General features: G+C 51.8%; 13 non-coding genes across 13 annotated transcripts; 1 reads left to right on the plus strand and 12 right to left on the minus strand.

Annotated features, from left to right (window-relative positions):
- Positions 1-440: 440 nt before the first annotated feature.
- trnae-cuc (transfer RNA glutamic acid (anticodon CUC)) lies at positions 441-512 on the minus strand. The gene has a single exon. It is a non-coding gene; the product is annotated as a tRNA-Glu (tRNA).
- A 620-nt stretch (positions 513-1,132) lies between these two features.
- trnam-cau (transfer RNA methionine (anticodon CAU)) lies at positions 1,133-1,206 on the minus strand. Its single transcript has one exon. It is a non-coding gene; the product is annotated as a tRNA-Met (tRNA).
- A 230-nt stretch (positions 1,207-1,436) lies between these two features.
- On the plus strand, positions 1,437-1,509 carry trnar-acg (transfer RNA arginine (anticodon ACG)). The gene has a single exon. It is a non-coding gene; the product is annotated as a tRNA-Arg (tRNA).
- Positions 1,510-1,722: 213 nt separating this feature from the next.
- On the minus strand, positions 1,723-1,794 carry trnae-cuc (transfer RNA glutamic acid (anticodon CUC)). Its single transcript has one exon. It is a non-coding gene; the product is annotated as a tRNA-Glu (tRNA).
- Positions 1,795-2,941: 1,147 nt separating this feature from the next.
- Positions 2,942-3,015, minus strand: trnam-cau (transfer RNA methionine (anticodon CAU)). Its single transcript has one exon. It is a non-coding gene; the product is annotated as a tRNA-Met (tRNA).
- A 518-nt stretch (positions 3,016-3,533) lies between these two features.
- trnae-cuc (transfer RNA glutamic acid (anticodon CUC)) lies at positions 3,534-3,605 on the minus strand. The gene has a single exon. It is a non-coding gene; the product is annotated as a tRNA-Glu (tRNA).
- A 92-nt stretch (positions 3,606-3,697) lies between these two features.
- trnam-cau (transfer RNA methionine (anticodon CAU)) lies at positions 3,698-3,771 on the minus strand. The gene has a single exon. It is a non-coding gene; the product is annotated as a tRNA-Met (tRNA).
- A 516-nt stretch (positions 3,772-4,287) lies between these two features.
- trnae-cuc (transfer RNA glutamic acid (anticodon CUC)) lies at positions 4,288-4,359 on the minus strand. Its single transcript has one exon. It is a non-coding gene; the product is annotated as a tRNA-Glu (tRNA).
- A 456-nt stretch (positions 4,360-4,815) lies between these two features.
- Positions 4,816-4,887, minus strand: trnae-cuc (transfer RNA glutamic acid (anticodon CUC)). The gene has a single exon. It is a non-coding gene; the product is annotated as a tRNA-Glu (tRNA).
- Positions 4,888-5,651: 764 nt separating this feature from the next.
- Positions 5,652-5,723, minus strand: trnae-cuc (transfer RNA glutamic acid (anticodon CUC)). Its single transcript has one exon. It is a non-coding gene; the product is annotated as a tRNA-Glu (tRNA).
- A 5,231-nt stretch (positions 5,724-10,954) lies between these two features.
- trnae-cuc (transfer RNA glutamic acid (anticodon CUC)) lies at positions 10,955-11,026 on the minus strand. The gene has a single exon. It is a non-coding gene; the product is annotated as a tRNA-Glu (tRNA).
- Positions 11,027-11,646: 620 nt separating this feature from the next.
- On the minus strand, positions 11,647-11,720 carry trnam-cau (transfer RNA methionine (anticodon CAU)). The gene has a single exon. It is a non-coding gene; the product is annotated as a tRNA-Met (tRNA).
- A 516-nt stretch (positions 11,721-12,236) lies between these two features.
- trnae-cuc (transfer RNA glutamic acid (anticodon CUC)) lies at positions 12,237-12,308 on the minus strand. Its single transcript has one exon. It is a non-coding gene; the product is annotated as a tRNA-Glu (tRNA).
- Between the last annotated feature and the right edge of the window lie 890 nt (positions 12,309-13,198).

The following is a 13,198-nucleotide window of genomic DNA, read 5'->3' on the forward strand; positions in this document are numbered from 1 at the left end:
CAGACCGTGGAGAAGAGAAAGACAGGCAATTTAGCAGGCACGCGGGGGACCACCCCGTTTCTTATTTTGGTAGAGATGAAGCTTGGCAGATGTGCATGCCGATCTCCAGAATGCAGCTGTCTTTTAAAAAAATGACTGCCAAATCTTGTTGTAGGACCAGTGGTGCAATGGATAACGCGTCTGACCATGGATCAGACGATTCTAGGTTGGACTCCTGGCTGGTTTGTTCGTGTTTTTACTCCTTCCTCCCACACGTTGGGTGTCTGCACAAGGTTCTGATTGCTCTATTGGCGGAGCGCAGGACAGCAATTTAGCAGGCCAACCTTAGGTCGATGGCCTGGAGGCAGTGGAGCTTTTTTGCTTGGGGGTGCTGCGATCCTTGCTCTCGAAGCCAACTTTCCGAGAACCCGGTGAAAAGGCAAGCGGAAGTCAAAAGCACATTCCCTGACCGGGAATCGAACCCGGGCCGCGGCGGTGAGAGCGCCGAATCCTAGCCACTAGACCACCAGGGAGGGCAAATTCACTCTCAGACCGTGGAGAAGAGACAGACAGGCAATTTAGCAGGCACGCGGGGGACCACCCCGTTTCTTATTTTGGTAGAGATGAAGCTTGGCAGATGTGCATGCCGATCTCCAGAATCCAGCTGTCTTTTAAAAAAATGACTGCGAAATCTTGTTGTAGGACCAGTGGTGCAATGGATAACGCGTCTGACCATGGATCAGACGATTCTAGGTTCGACTCCTGGCTGGTTTGTTCGTGTTTTTACTCCTCCCTCCCACACGTTGGGTGTCTGCACAAGGTTCTGATTGCTCGATTGGCGGAGCGCAGGACAGCAATTTAGCAGGCCAACCTTAGGTCGATGGCCTGGAGGCAGTGGAGCTTTTTTGCTTGGGGGTGCTGCGATCCTTGCCTTCGAAGCCAACTTTGCGCAGAACCTGGTGAAAAGGCAAGCGGACGTCAAAAGCACATTCCCTGACCAGGAATCGAACCGGGGCCGCGGCGGTGAGAGCGCCAAATCCTAGCCACTAGACCACCAGGGAGGGCACATTCACTCTCAGACCATGGATGCCCGGCACACTGTGCAGAAGAGAACAGGGGCTAATGTCGCAAACTAGTTGACAAAAAGTCGCTGTGCCCCGTGTGAGGCTCGAACTCACGACCTTCAGATTATGAGACTGACGCGCTGCCTAACTGCGCCAACGAGGCACGCACACAATGGTGGGTTCGAATCCAACTTCTGACACTCTATTGCCCTTATTGTAGCCTCTCCATGCTGTGTTTCATGGGTTCTTCCGAGGGAGCGTCATTTCAAAGACAGGCACGTGGGGGACCACCCCGTTTCCCATTTTGGTAAAGATGAAGCTTGGCAGATGTGCATGCTAATCTCCAGAATCCAGCTGTCTTCTAAAAAAAATTATTGCCAGAATGTTATTGTAGGACTAGTGGCGCAATGGATAACGCGTCTGACTACGGATCAGAAGATTCTAGGTTCGACTCCTGGCTGGTTCGATCGTGTTTTTACTCCTCCTCCCACACGTTGGGTGTCTGCACAAGGTTCTGATTGCTCTGTTGGCGGGGCGCAGGACAGCAATTTAGCCGGCCAACCTTAGGTCGATGGCCTGGAGGCAGTGGAGCTTTTTGCTTGGGGGTGCTGCGATCCTTGCCTTCAAAGCCAACGTTGCGCAGAACCCGGTGAAAAGGCAACCGGACGTCAAAAGCACGTTCCCTGACCGGGAATCGAACCCGGGCCGCGGCGGTGAGAGCGCCGAATCCTAGCCACTAGACCACCAGGGAGGGCACATTCACTCTCAGACCATGGAGAAGAGAAAGACAGGCAATTTAGCAGGCACGCGGGGGACCACCCCGTTTCTTATTTTGGTAGAGATGAAGCTTGGCAGATGTGCATGCCGATCTCCAGAATGCAGCTGTCTTTTAAAAAAATGACTGCCAAATCTTGTTGTAGGACCAGTGGTGCAATGGATAACGCGTCTGACCATGGATCAGACGATTCTAGGTTCGACTCCTGGCTGGTTTGTTCGTGTTTTTACTTCTTCCTCCCACACGTTGGGTGTCTGCACAAAGTTCTGATTGCTCTATTGGCGGAGCGCAGGACTGCAATTTAGCAGGCCAACCTTAGGTCGATGGCCTGGAGGCAGTGGAGCTTTTTTGCTTGGGGGTGCTGCGATCCTTGCTCTCGAAGCCAACTTTGCGCAGAACCCGGTGAAAAGGCAAGCGGAAGTCAAAAGCACATTCCCTGACCGGGAATCGAACCCGGCCGCGGCGGTGAGAGCGCCGAATCCTATCCACTAGACCACCAGGGAGGGCAAATTCACTCTCAGACCGTGGAGAAGAGAAAGACAGGCAATTTAGCAGGCACGCGGGGGACCACCCCGTTTCTTATTTTGGTAGAGATGAAGCTTGGCAGATGTGCATGCCGATCTCCAGAATCCAGCTGTCTTTTAAAAAAATGACTGCGAAATCTTGTTGTAGGACCAGTGGTGCAATGGATAACGCGTCTGACCATGGATCAGACGATTCTAGGTTCGACTCCTGGCTGGTTTGTTCGTGTTTTTACTCCTCCCTCCCACACGTTGGGTGTCTGCACAAGGTTCTGATTGCTCTATTGGCGGAGCGCAGGACAGCAATTTAGCAGGCCAACCTTAGGTCGATGGCCTGGAGGCAGTGGAGCTTTTTTGCTTGGGGGTGCTGCGATCCTTGCCTTCGAAGCCAACTTTGCGCAGAACCCGGTGAAAAGGCAAGCGGACGTCAAAAGCACATTCCCTGACCGGGAATCGAATCGGGGCCGCGGCGGTGAGAGCGCCAAATCCTAGCCACTAGACCACCAGGGAGGGCACATTCACTCTCAGACCATGGATGCCCGGCACACTGTGCAGAAGAGAACAGGGGCTAATGTCGCAAACTAGTTGACAAAAAGTCGCTGTGCCCCGTGTGAGGCTCGAACTCACAACCTTCAGATTATGAGACTGACGCGCTGCCTAACTGCGCCAACGAGGCACGCACACAATGGCGGGTTGGAATCCAACTGCTGACACTCTATTGCCCGTATTGTAGCCTCTCCATGCTGTGTTTCATGGGTTCTTCCGAGGGAGCGTCATTTCAAAGACAGGCACGTGGGGGACCACCCCGTTTCCCATTTTGTTAAAGCTGAAGCTTGGCAGATGTGCATGCTAATCTCCAGAGTCCAGCTGTCTTCTCAAAAAAATGATTGCCAGAACCTTATTGTAGGACCAGTGGCGGAATGGATAACGGGTCTGACTACGGATCAGAAGATTCTAGGTTCGACTCCTGGCTGGTTCGATCGTGTTTTTACTCCTCCCTCCCACACGTTGGGTGTCTGCACAAGGTTCTGATTGCTCTATTGGCGGAGCGCAGGACAGCAATTCGGCAGGCCAACCTTAGGTCGATGGCCTGGAGGCAGTGGAGCTTTTTTGCTTGGGGGTGCTGCGATCCTTGCCCTCGAAGCCAACGTTGCGCAGAACCCGGTGAAAAGGCAAGCGGACGTCAAAAGCGCATTCCCTGACCGGGAATCGAACCCGGGCCGCGGCGGTGAGAGCGCCGAATCCTAGCCACTAGACCACCAGGGAGGGCACATTCACTCTCAGACCATGGATGCCCGGCACACTGTGCAGAAGAGAACAGGGGCTAATGTCGCAAACTAGTTGACAAAAAGTCACTGTGCCCCGTGTGAGGCTCGAACTCACGACCTTCAGATTATGAGACTGACGCGCTGCCTAACTGCGCCAACGAGGCACACACACAATGGCGGGTTCGAATCTAACTTCTGACACTCTATTGCCCTTATTGTAGCCTCTCCATGCTGTGTTTCATGCGTTCTTCCGAGGGAGCGTCATTTCAAAGACAGGCACGTGGGGGACCACCCCGTTTCCCATTTTGGTAAAGATGAAGCTTGGCAGATGTGCATGCCGATCTCCAGAATGCAGCTGTCTTTTAAAAAAATGACTGCGAAATCTTGTTGTAGGACCAGTGGTGCAATGGATAACGCGTCTGACTATGGATCCGACGATTCTAGGTTCGACTCCTGGCTGGTTTGTTCGTGTTTTTACTCCTTCCTCCCACACGTTGGGTGTCTGCACAAGGTTCTGATTGCTCTATTGGCGGAGCGCAGGACAGCAATTAAGCAGGCCAACCTTAGGTCGATGGCCTGGAGGCAGTGGAGCTTTTTTGCTTGGGGGTGCTGCGATCCTTGCCCTCGAAGCCAACGTTGCGCAGAACCCGGTGAAAAGGCAAGCGGACGTCAAAAGCACGTTCCCTGACCGGGAATCGAACCCGGGCCGCGGCGGTGAGAGCGCCGAATCCTAGCCACTAGACCACCAGGGAGGGCACATTCACTCTCAGACCGTGGAGAAGAGAAAGACAGGCAATTTAGCAGGCACGCGGGGGATCACCCCATTTCTTATTTTGGTAGAGATGAAGCTTGGCAGATGTGCATGCCGATCTCCAGAATCCAGCTGTCTTTTAAAAAAATGACTGCCAAATCTTCTTGTAGGACCAGTGGTGCAATGGATAACGCGTCTGACCATGGATCAGACGATTCTAGGTTCGACTCCTGGCTGGTTTGTTCGTGTTTTTACTCCTTCCTCCCACACGTTGGGTGTCGGCACAAGGTTCTGATTGCTCTATTGGCGGAGTGCAGGACAGCAATTTGGCAGGCCAACCTTAGGTCGATGGCCTGGAGGCAGTTGAGCTTTTTTGCTTGGGGGTGCTGCGATCCTGGCCCTCGAAGCCAACTTTGCGCAGAACCCGGTGAAAAGGCAAGCGGACGTCAAAAGCACGTTCCCTGACCGGGAATCGAACCCGGGCCGCGGCGGTGAGAGCGCCGAATCCTAGCCACTAGACCACCAGGGAGGGCAAATTCACTCTCAGACCGTGGAGAAGTGACAGACAGGCAATTTAGCAGGCACGCGGGGGACCACCCCATTTCTTATTTTGGTAGAGATGAAGCTTGGCAGATGTGCATGCCGATCTCCAGAATCCAGCTGTCTTTTAAAAAAATGACTGCAAAATCTTGTTGTAGGACCAGTGGTGCAATGGATAACGCGTCTGACCATGGATCAGACGATTCTAGGTTCGACTCCTGGCTGGTTTGTTCATGTTTTTACTCCTCCCTCCCACACGGTGAGAGCGCCGAATCCTAGCCACTAGACCACCAGGGAGGGCACATTCACTCTCAGACCGTGGAGAAGAGACAGACAGGCAATTTAGCAGGCACGCGGGGGACCACCCCGTTTCTTATTTTGGTAGAGATGAAGCTTGGCAGATGTGCATGCCGATCTCCAGAATCCAGCTGTCTTTTAAAAAAATGACTGCGAAATCTTGTTGTAGGACCAGTGGTGCAATGGATAACGCGTCTGACCATGGATCAGATGATTCTAGGTTCGACTCCTGGCTGGTTTGTTCGTGTTTTTACTCCTTCCTCCCACACGTTGGGTGTCTGCACAAGGTTCTGATTGCTCTATTGGCGGAGCGCAGGACAGCAATTTGGCAGGCCAACCTTAGGTCGATGGCCTGGAGGCAGTGGAGCTTTTTTGCTTGGGGGTGCTGCGATCCTTGCCCTCGAAGCCAACGTTGCGCAGAACCCGGTGAAAAGGCAAGCGGACGTCAAAAGCACGTTCCCTGACCGGGAATCGAACCCGGGCCGCGGCGGTGAGAGCGCCGAATCCTAGCCACTAGACCACCAGGGAGGGCACATTCACTCTCAGACCGTGTAGAAGAGAAAGACAGGCAATTTAGCAGGCACGCGGGGGACCACCCCGTTTCTTATTTTGGTAGAGATGAAGCTTGGCAGATGTGCATGCCGATCTCCAGAATCCAGCTGTCTTTTAAAAAAATGACTGCCAAATCTTGTTGTAGGACCAGTGATGCAATGGATAACGCGTCTGACCATGGATCAGACGATTCTAGGTTCGACTCCTGGCTGGTTTGTTCGTGTTTTTACTCCTTCCTCCCACATGTTGGGTGTCTGCACAAGGTTCTGATTGCTCTATTGGTGGAGCGCAGGACAGCAATTTATCAGGCCAACCTTAGGTCGATGGCCTGGAGGCAGTGGAGCTTTTTTGCTTGGGGGTGCTGCGATCCTTGCCCTCGAAGCCAACTTTGCGCAGAACCCGGTGAAAAGGCAAGCGGACGTCAAAAGCACATTCCCTGACCGGGAATCGAACCCGGCCCGCGGCAGTGAGAGCGCCGAATCCTAGCCACTAGACCAGCGGTTCCCAAACTTTTTTTCCTGCGCACCCCCGTCTATGTCCCGACCGGGTTGGCGCACCCCCAAACCCCACTTCAAAAATAAAATAAAGACTCGCCATAAATACTCATGTTTAATCATGTGCAAAATAACCAGGGGCTGGTTTCACCAGCCGGACGTAAAGAAGTTGGGTGTAAGTCCTACGTCGAGCTACGTCTGACATTGTGAAAAATATTTACGCCTGTTGCACCATCTGAAACTACGACTAGACGCAGCTACGCTCAGCGTAGATGATGCGCGCCCCCGTGTATGTGTTTAATATTTAGACGCCATTCGAGTTTACTATGGTAAGAAACGTACACTTACTGCCGCCAGCTAATAGATGACATATGAGAGCTTTCCTCATGTTTACCAGTGCGCTCTCCCTCAAGATGCGTGCGTCACATGCAGACCCATCAAACACTTTCACAAAAGCCTTTACAGTTCGCACAAAAGGTGTATAATAGTTTGCAGATTCATTATAACAGCTCAAGTTTCAAACAAAATTAAATGAAAGCTTTTAATAAGTTCTCTACAGTGTCTTTGTAAGTATTTATGTATTTTATTATAAAAATTAATTGCCAGTCTCGCTACCATGCATGAAAGCACATTGCTCGTGTTTCCTGTGCATTAGACGCACCCATGTCTCGTCCCATTTGATTATTTCTATTTTTGCCATAGAAAAAAGTCTCTCTCTCTTGGTCCCTCTCCTCCTTCGTGACTAACAACTTTATCATAAGACGTCCCACTTGACAGTTTCCCTGATTTCAGCCAGTTAAGCATATTTATTAGCCTGGGTGCCAGCCGATCTTAGCCCCGCCCACCACGATTTGAAATACGGGGAAGATCGGTCTGGGGATTCACCGTTGAGGAGCTACTATGAGAATATCAAAACAGGCCGACGAATCAAATTGTGAGGGCGGGCTTTATACGATGATTGACAGATAAACGACAGTAACGTAATGAACCACGTCACCAAAGAGCGCGTGTGTTGAATGGCTGCCGCTGTAGAGTTCAGATGTGTGGATTCTGACATTGAGTCTGTTCTAACAGATATCGACAGAGCATTGATGTTAAAAGAGGAACAGAGAAACGCGAGCAGGGCATTTGTTGATGTTTTTGCCGTCCTTCCTATGGGATTCGGCAAAGGTTGGTCGCAACTGAAATGGGCAACCTTATCATAGCGATGCAACTCTGCGTGCACGACGAGATGGATATAATTAGCGGTCGTTGCCAGCTTCTTTTCGGAAGCCCGGAGTCGTGGTTGCTGAATAATTGGAGGGACATGCTAGGCTCCAATATTTTCAAGCCAACGTAGGGTATCGTCGTGGATGAAGTTCACCTAACGTACAAATGGTAAGAGATAGTCATACTCCATGACTTAGTAAATACTTCATGTTGTGATATAAACGAAATGTTGTAAACATAGTAGGTGTTGATGTACATTCGCTAACTCAGACTTAGTATAATCACAATGTTAGTGTCATTGTAGCGAAATTACTAGCAGTTCGGTCAGGCTGCTAAAGACGCCATTTCAACATCACACACTCCGTTGCTCTGATTGGTCGTAGGTCTATCCAATTGAGTGCAGAGGCATTTTTCGGTTGAGACACGCCTCATAATTTTAGCTCAGTGGAGCGACATCAGACTCAAATTCTGACTAGAATTGAGTATGACAACGTCAGGCTACATATTTATAATATATATGGAATGAATGAAACGAGTTGACGCGCATATAGCGGCTGCAGTGCATAACAGAAGAGCAGTGCGTAGAAAAAGACAGCAGCTGTCTTCTACGTTTCTATCAAAAACTAAAAGTATAGTTTTTTTTATTTAAAATAAAAGCGATTACAAAGGAAATGTTTACTGTTCATGTTTTTTATTCATTTATTGTATGGAAAAATCCCACTTAAAGAACCAGACCGCCATTAGATTTTTCCACTCGCGCACCCCCCGGTGGCAGCTCGCGTACCCCTGGGGGTGCGCGTACCACACTTTGGGAATCCCTGCACTAGACCACCAGGGAGGGCACATTCACTCTCAGACCGTGGAGAAGAGAAAGACAGGCAATTTAGCAGGCACGCGGGGGACCACCCCATTTCTTATTTTGGTAGAGATGAAGCTTGGCAGATGTGCATGCCGATCTCCAGAATCCAGCTGTCTTTTAAAAAAATGACTGCCAAATCTTCTTGTAGGACCAGTGGTGCAATGGATAACGCGTCTGACCATGGATCAGACGATTCTAGGTTCGACTCCTGGCTGGTTTGTTCGTGTTTTTACTCCTTCCTCCCACACGTTGGGTGTCTGCACAAGGTTCTGATTGCTCTATTGGCGGAGCGCAGGACAGCAATTTGGCAGGCCAACCTTAGGTCGATGGCCTGGAGGCAGTGGAGCTTTTTTGATTGGGGGTGCTGCGATCCTTGCCCTCGAAGCCAACTTTGCGCAGAACCCGGTGAAAAGGCAAACGGACGTCAAAAGCACATTCCCTGACCGGGAATCGAACCCGGGACGCAGCGGTGAGAGCGCCGAATCCTAGCCACTAGACCACCAGGGAGGGCACATTCACTCTCAGACCGTGGAGAAGAGACAGACAGGCAATTTAGCAGGCACGCGGGGGACCACCCCGTTTCTTATTTTGGTAGAGATGAAGCTTGGCAGATGTGCATGCCGATCTCCAGAATCCAGCTGTCTTTTAAAAAAATGACTGCGAAATCTTGTTGTAGGACCAGTGGTGCAATGGATAACGCGTCTGACCATGGATCAGACGATTCTAGGTTCGACTCCTGGCTGGTTTGTTTCTGTATTTTTACTCCTCCCTCCCACACGTTGGGTGTCTGCACAAGGTTCTGATTGCTCTATTGGCGGAGCGCAGGACAGCAATTTAGCAGGCTAACCTTAGGTCGATGGCCTGGAGGCAGTGGAGCTTTTTTGCTTGGGGGTGCTGCGATCCTTGCCTTCGAAGCCAACTTTGCGCAGAACCCGGTGAAAAGGCAAGCGGACGTCAAAAGCACATTCCCTGACCGGGAATCGAACCGGGGCCGCGGCGGTGAGAGCGCCAAATCCTAGCCACTAGACCACCAGGGAGGGCACATTCACTCTCAGACCATGGATGCCCGGCACACTGTGCAGAAGAGAACAGGGGCTAATGTCGCAAACTAGTTGACAAAAAGTCGCTGTGCCCCATGTGAGGCTCAAACTCACGACCTTCAGATTATGAGACTGACGCGCTGCCTAACTGCGCCAACGAGGCACGCACACAATGGCGGGTTCGAATCCAACTTGTGACACTCTATTGCCCTTATTGTAGCCTCTCCATGCTGTGTTTCATGGGTTCTTCCGAGGGAGCGTCATTTCAAAGACAGGCACGTGGGGGACCACCCCGTTTCCCATTTTGGTAAAGATGAAGCTTGGCAGATGTGCATGCCGATCTCCAGAATGCAGCTGTCTTTTAAAAAAATGACTGCGAAATCTTGTTGTAGGACCAGTGGTGCAATGAATAACGCGTCTGACCATGGATCAGACGATTCTAGGTTCGACTCCTGGCTGGTTTGTTCGTGTTTTTACTCCTTCCTCCCACACGTTGGGTGTCTGCACAAGGTTCTGATTGCTCTATTGGCAGAGCGCAGGACAGCAATTTGGCAGGCCAACCTTAGGTCGATGGCCTGGAGGCAGTGGAGCTTTTTTGCTTGGGGGTGCTTCGATCCTTGCCCTCGAAGCCAACGTTGCGCAGAACCCGGTGAAAAGGCAAGCGGACGTCAAAAGCACGTTCCCTGACCGGGAATCGAACCCGGGCCGCGGCGGTGAGAGCGCCGAATCTTAGCCACTAGACCACCAGGGAGGGCACATTCACTCTCAGACCGTGGAGAAGAGAAAGACCGGCAATTTAGCAGGCACGCGGGGGACCACCCCGTTTCTTATTTTGGTAGAGATGAAGCTTGGCAGATGTGCATGCCGATCTCCAGAATCCAGCTGTCTTTTAAAAAAATGACTGCCAAATCTTGTTGTAGGACCAGTGATGCAATGGATAACGCGTCTGACCATGGATCAGACGATTCTAGGTTCGACTCCTGGCTGGTTTGTTCGTGTTTTTACTCCTTCCTCCCACATGTTGGGTGTCTGCACAAGGTTCTGATTGCTCTATTGGTGGAGCGCAGGACAGCAATTTATCAGGCCAACCTTAGGTCGATGGCCTGGAGGCAGTGGAGCTTTTTTGCTTGGGGGTGCTGCGATCTTTGCCCTCGAAGCCAACTTTGCGCAGAACCCGGTGAAAAGGCAAGCGGACGTCAAAAGCACATTCCCTGACCGGGAACGAACCCGGCCCGCGGCAGTGAGAGCGCCGAATCCTAGCCACTAGACCACCAGGGAGGGCACATTCACTCTCAGACTGTGGATGCCCGGCACACTGTGCAGAAGAGAACAGGGGCTAACGTCGCAAACTAGTCGACAAAAAGTCTAGGTTCGACTCCTGGCTGGTTTGTTCATGTTTTTACTCCTCCCTCCCACACGATGGGTGTCTGCACAAGGTTCTGATTGCTCTATTGGCGGAACGCAGTACAGCAATTTAGCAGGCCAACCTTAGGACGATGGCCTGGAGGCAGTGGAGCTTTTTTGCTTGGGGGTGCTGCGATCCTTGCCTTCGAAGCCAACGTTGCGCAAAACCCGGTGAAAAGGCAAGCGGACGTCAAAAGCACGTTCCCTGACCGGGAATCGAACCCGGGCCGCGGCGGTGAGAGCGCCGAATCCTAGCCACTAGACCACCAGGGAGGGCAAATTCACTCTCAGACCGTGGAGAAGAGACAGACAGGCAATTTAGCAGGCACGCGGGGGACCACCCCATTTCTTATTTTGGTAGAGATGAAGCTTGGCAGATGTGCATGCCGATCTCCAGAATCCAGCTGTCTTTTAAAAAAATGACTGCGAAATCTTGTTGTAGGACCAGTGGTGCAATGGATAACGCGTCTGACCATGGATCAGACGATTCTAGGTTCGACTCCTGGCTGGTTTGTTCGTGTTTTTACTCCTCCCTCCCACACGTTGGGTGTCTGCACAAGGTTCTGATTGCTCTATTGGCGGAGCGCAGGACAGCAATTTAGCAGGCCAACCTTAGGTCGATTGCCTGGAGGCAGTGGAGCTTTTTTGCTTGGGGGTGCTGCGATCCTTGCCTTCGAAGCCAACTTTGCGCAGAACCCGGTGAAAAGGCAAGCGGACGTCAAAAGCACATTCCCTGACCGGGAATCGAACCAGGGCCGCGGCGGTGAGAGCGCCAAATCCTAGCCACTAGACCACCAGGGAGGGCACATTCACTCTCAGACCATGGATGCCCGGCACACTGTGCAGAAGAGAACAGGGGCTAATGTCGCAAACTAGTTGACAAAAAGTCGCCGTGCCCCGTGTGAGGCTCGAACTCACGACCTTCAGATTATGAGACTGACGCGCTGCCTAACTGCGCCAACGAGGCACACACACAATGGCGGGTTCGAATCCAACTTCTGACACTCTATTGCCCTTATTGTAGCCTCTCCATGCTGTGTTTCATGGGTTCTTCCGAGGGAGCGTCACTTCAAAGACAGGCACGTGGGGGACCACCCCGTTTCCCATTTTGGTAAAGATGAAGCTTGGCAGATGTGCATGCCGATCTCCAGAATGCAGCTGTCTTTTAAAAAAATGACTGCGAAATCTTGTCGTAGGACCAGTGGTGCAATGGATAACGCGTCTGACTATGGTTCAGACGATTCTAGGTTCGACTCCTGGCTGGTTTGTTCGTGTTTTTACTCCTTCCTCCCACACGTTGGGTGTCTGCACAAGGTTCTGATTGCTCTATTGGCGGAGCGCAGGACAGCAATTTAGCAGGCCAACCTTAGGTCGATGGCCTGGAGGCAGTGGAGCTTTTTTGCTTGGGGGTGCTGCGATCCCTGCCCTCGAAGCCAACGTTGCGCAGAACCCGGTGAAAAGGCAAGTGGACGTCAAAAGCACGTTCCCTGACCGGGAATCGAACCCGGGCCGCGGCGGTGAGAGCGCCGAATCCTAGCCACTAGACCACCAGGGAGGGCACATTCACTCTCAGACCGTGGAGAAGAGAAAGACAGGCAATTTAGCAGGCACGCGGGGGACCACCCCGTCTCTTATTTTGGTAGAGATGAAGCTTGGCAGATGTGCATGCCGATCTCCAGAATCCAGCTGTCTTTTAAAAAAATGACTGCCAAATCTTCTTGTAGGACCAGTGGTGCAATGGATAACGCGTCTGACCATGGATCAGACGATTCTAGGTTCGACTCCTGGCTGGTTTGTTCGTGTTTTTACTCCTTCCTCCCACACGTTGGGTGTTGGCACAAGGTTCTGATTGCTCTATTGGCGGAGCGCAGGACAGCAATTTGGCAGGCCAACCTTAGGTCGATGGCCTGGAGGCAGTGGAGCTTTTTTGCTTGGGGGTGCTGCGATCCTTGCCCTCGAAGCCAACGTTGCGCAGAACCCGGTGAAAAGGCAAGCGGACGTCAAAAGCACGTTCCCTGACCGGGAATCAAACCCGGGCCGCGGCGGTGAGAGCGCCGAATCCTAGCCACTAGACCACCAGGGAGGGCACATTCACTCTCAGACCGTGGAAAAGAGAAAGACAGGCAATTTAGCAGGCACGCGGGGGACCACCCCGTTTCTTATTTTGGTAGAGATGAAGCTTGGCAGATGTGCATGCCGATCTCCAGAATCCAGCTGTCTTTTAAAAAAATGACTGCCAAATCTTGTTGTAGGACCAGTGATGCAATGGATAACGCGTCTGACCATGGATCAGACGATTCTAGGTTTGACTCCTGGCTGGTTTGTTCGTGTTTTTACTCCTTCCTCCCACATGTTGGGTGTCTGCACAAGGTTCTGATTGCTCTATTGGTGGAGCGCAGGACAGCAATTTATCAGGCCAACCTTAGGTCGATGGCCTGGAGGCAG

This window comes from Misgurnus anguillicaudatus, chromosome 4 (genome assembly GCF_027580225.2).
Source record: "Misgurnus anguillicaudatus chromosome 4, ASM2758022v2, whole genome shotgun sequence".
Lineage (NCBI taxonomy): Eukaryota > Metazoa > Chordata > Actinopteri > Cypriniformes > Cobitidae > Misgurnus > Misgurnus anguillicaudatus.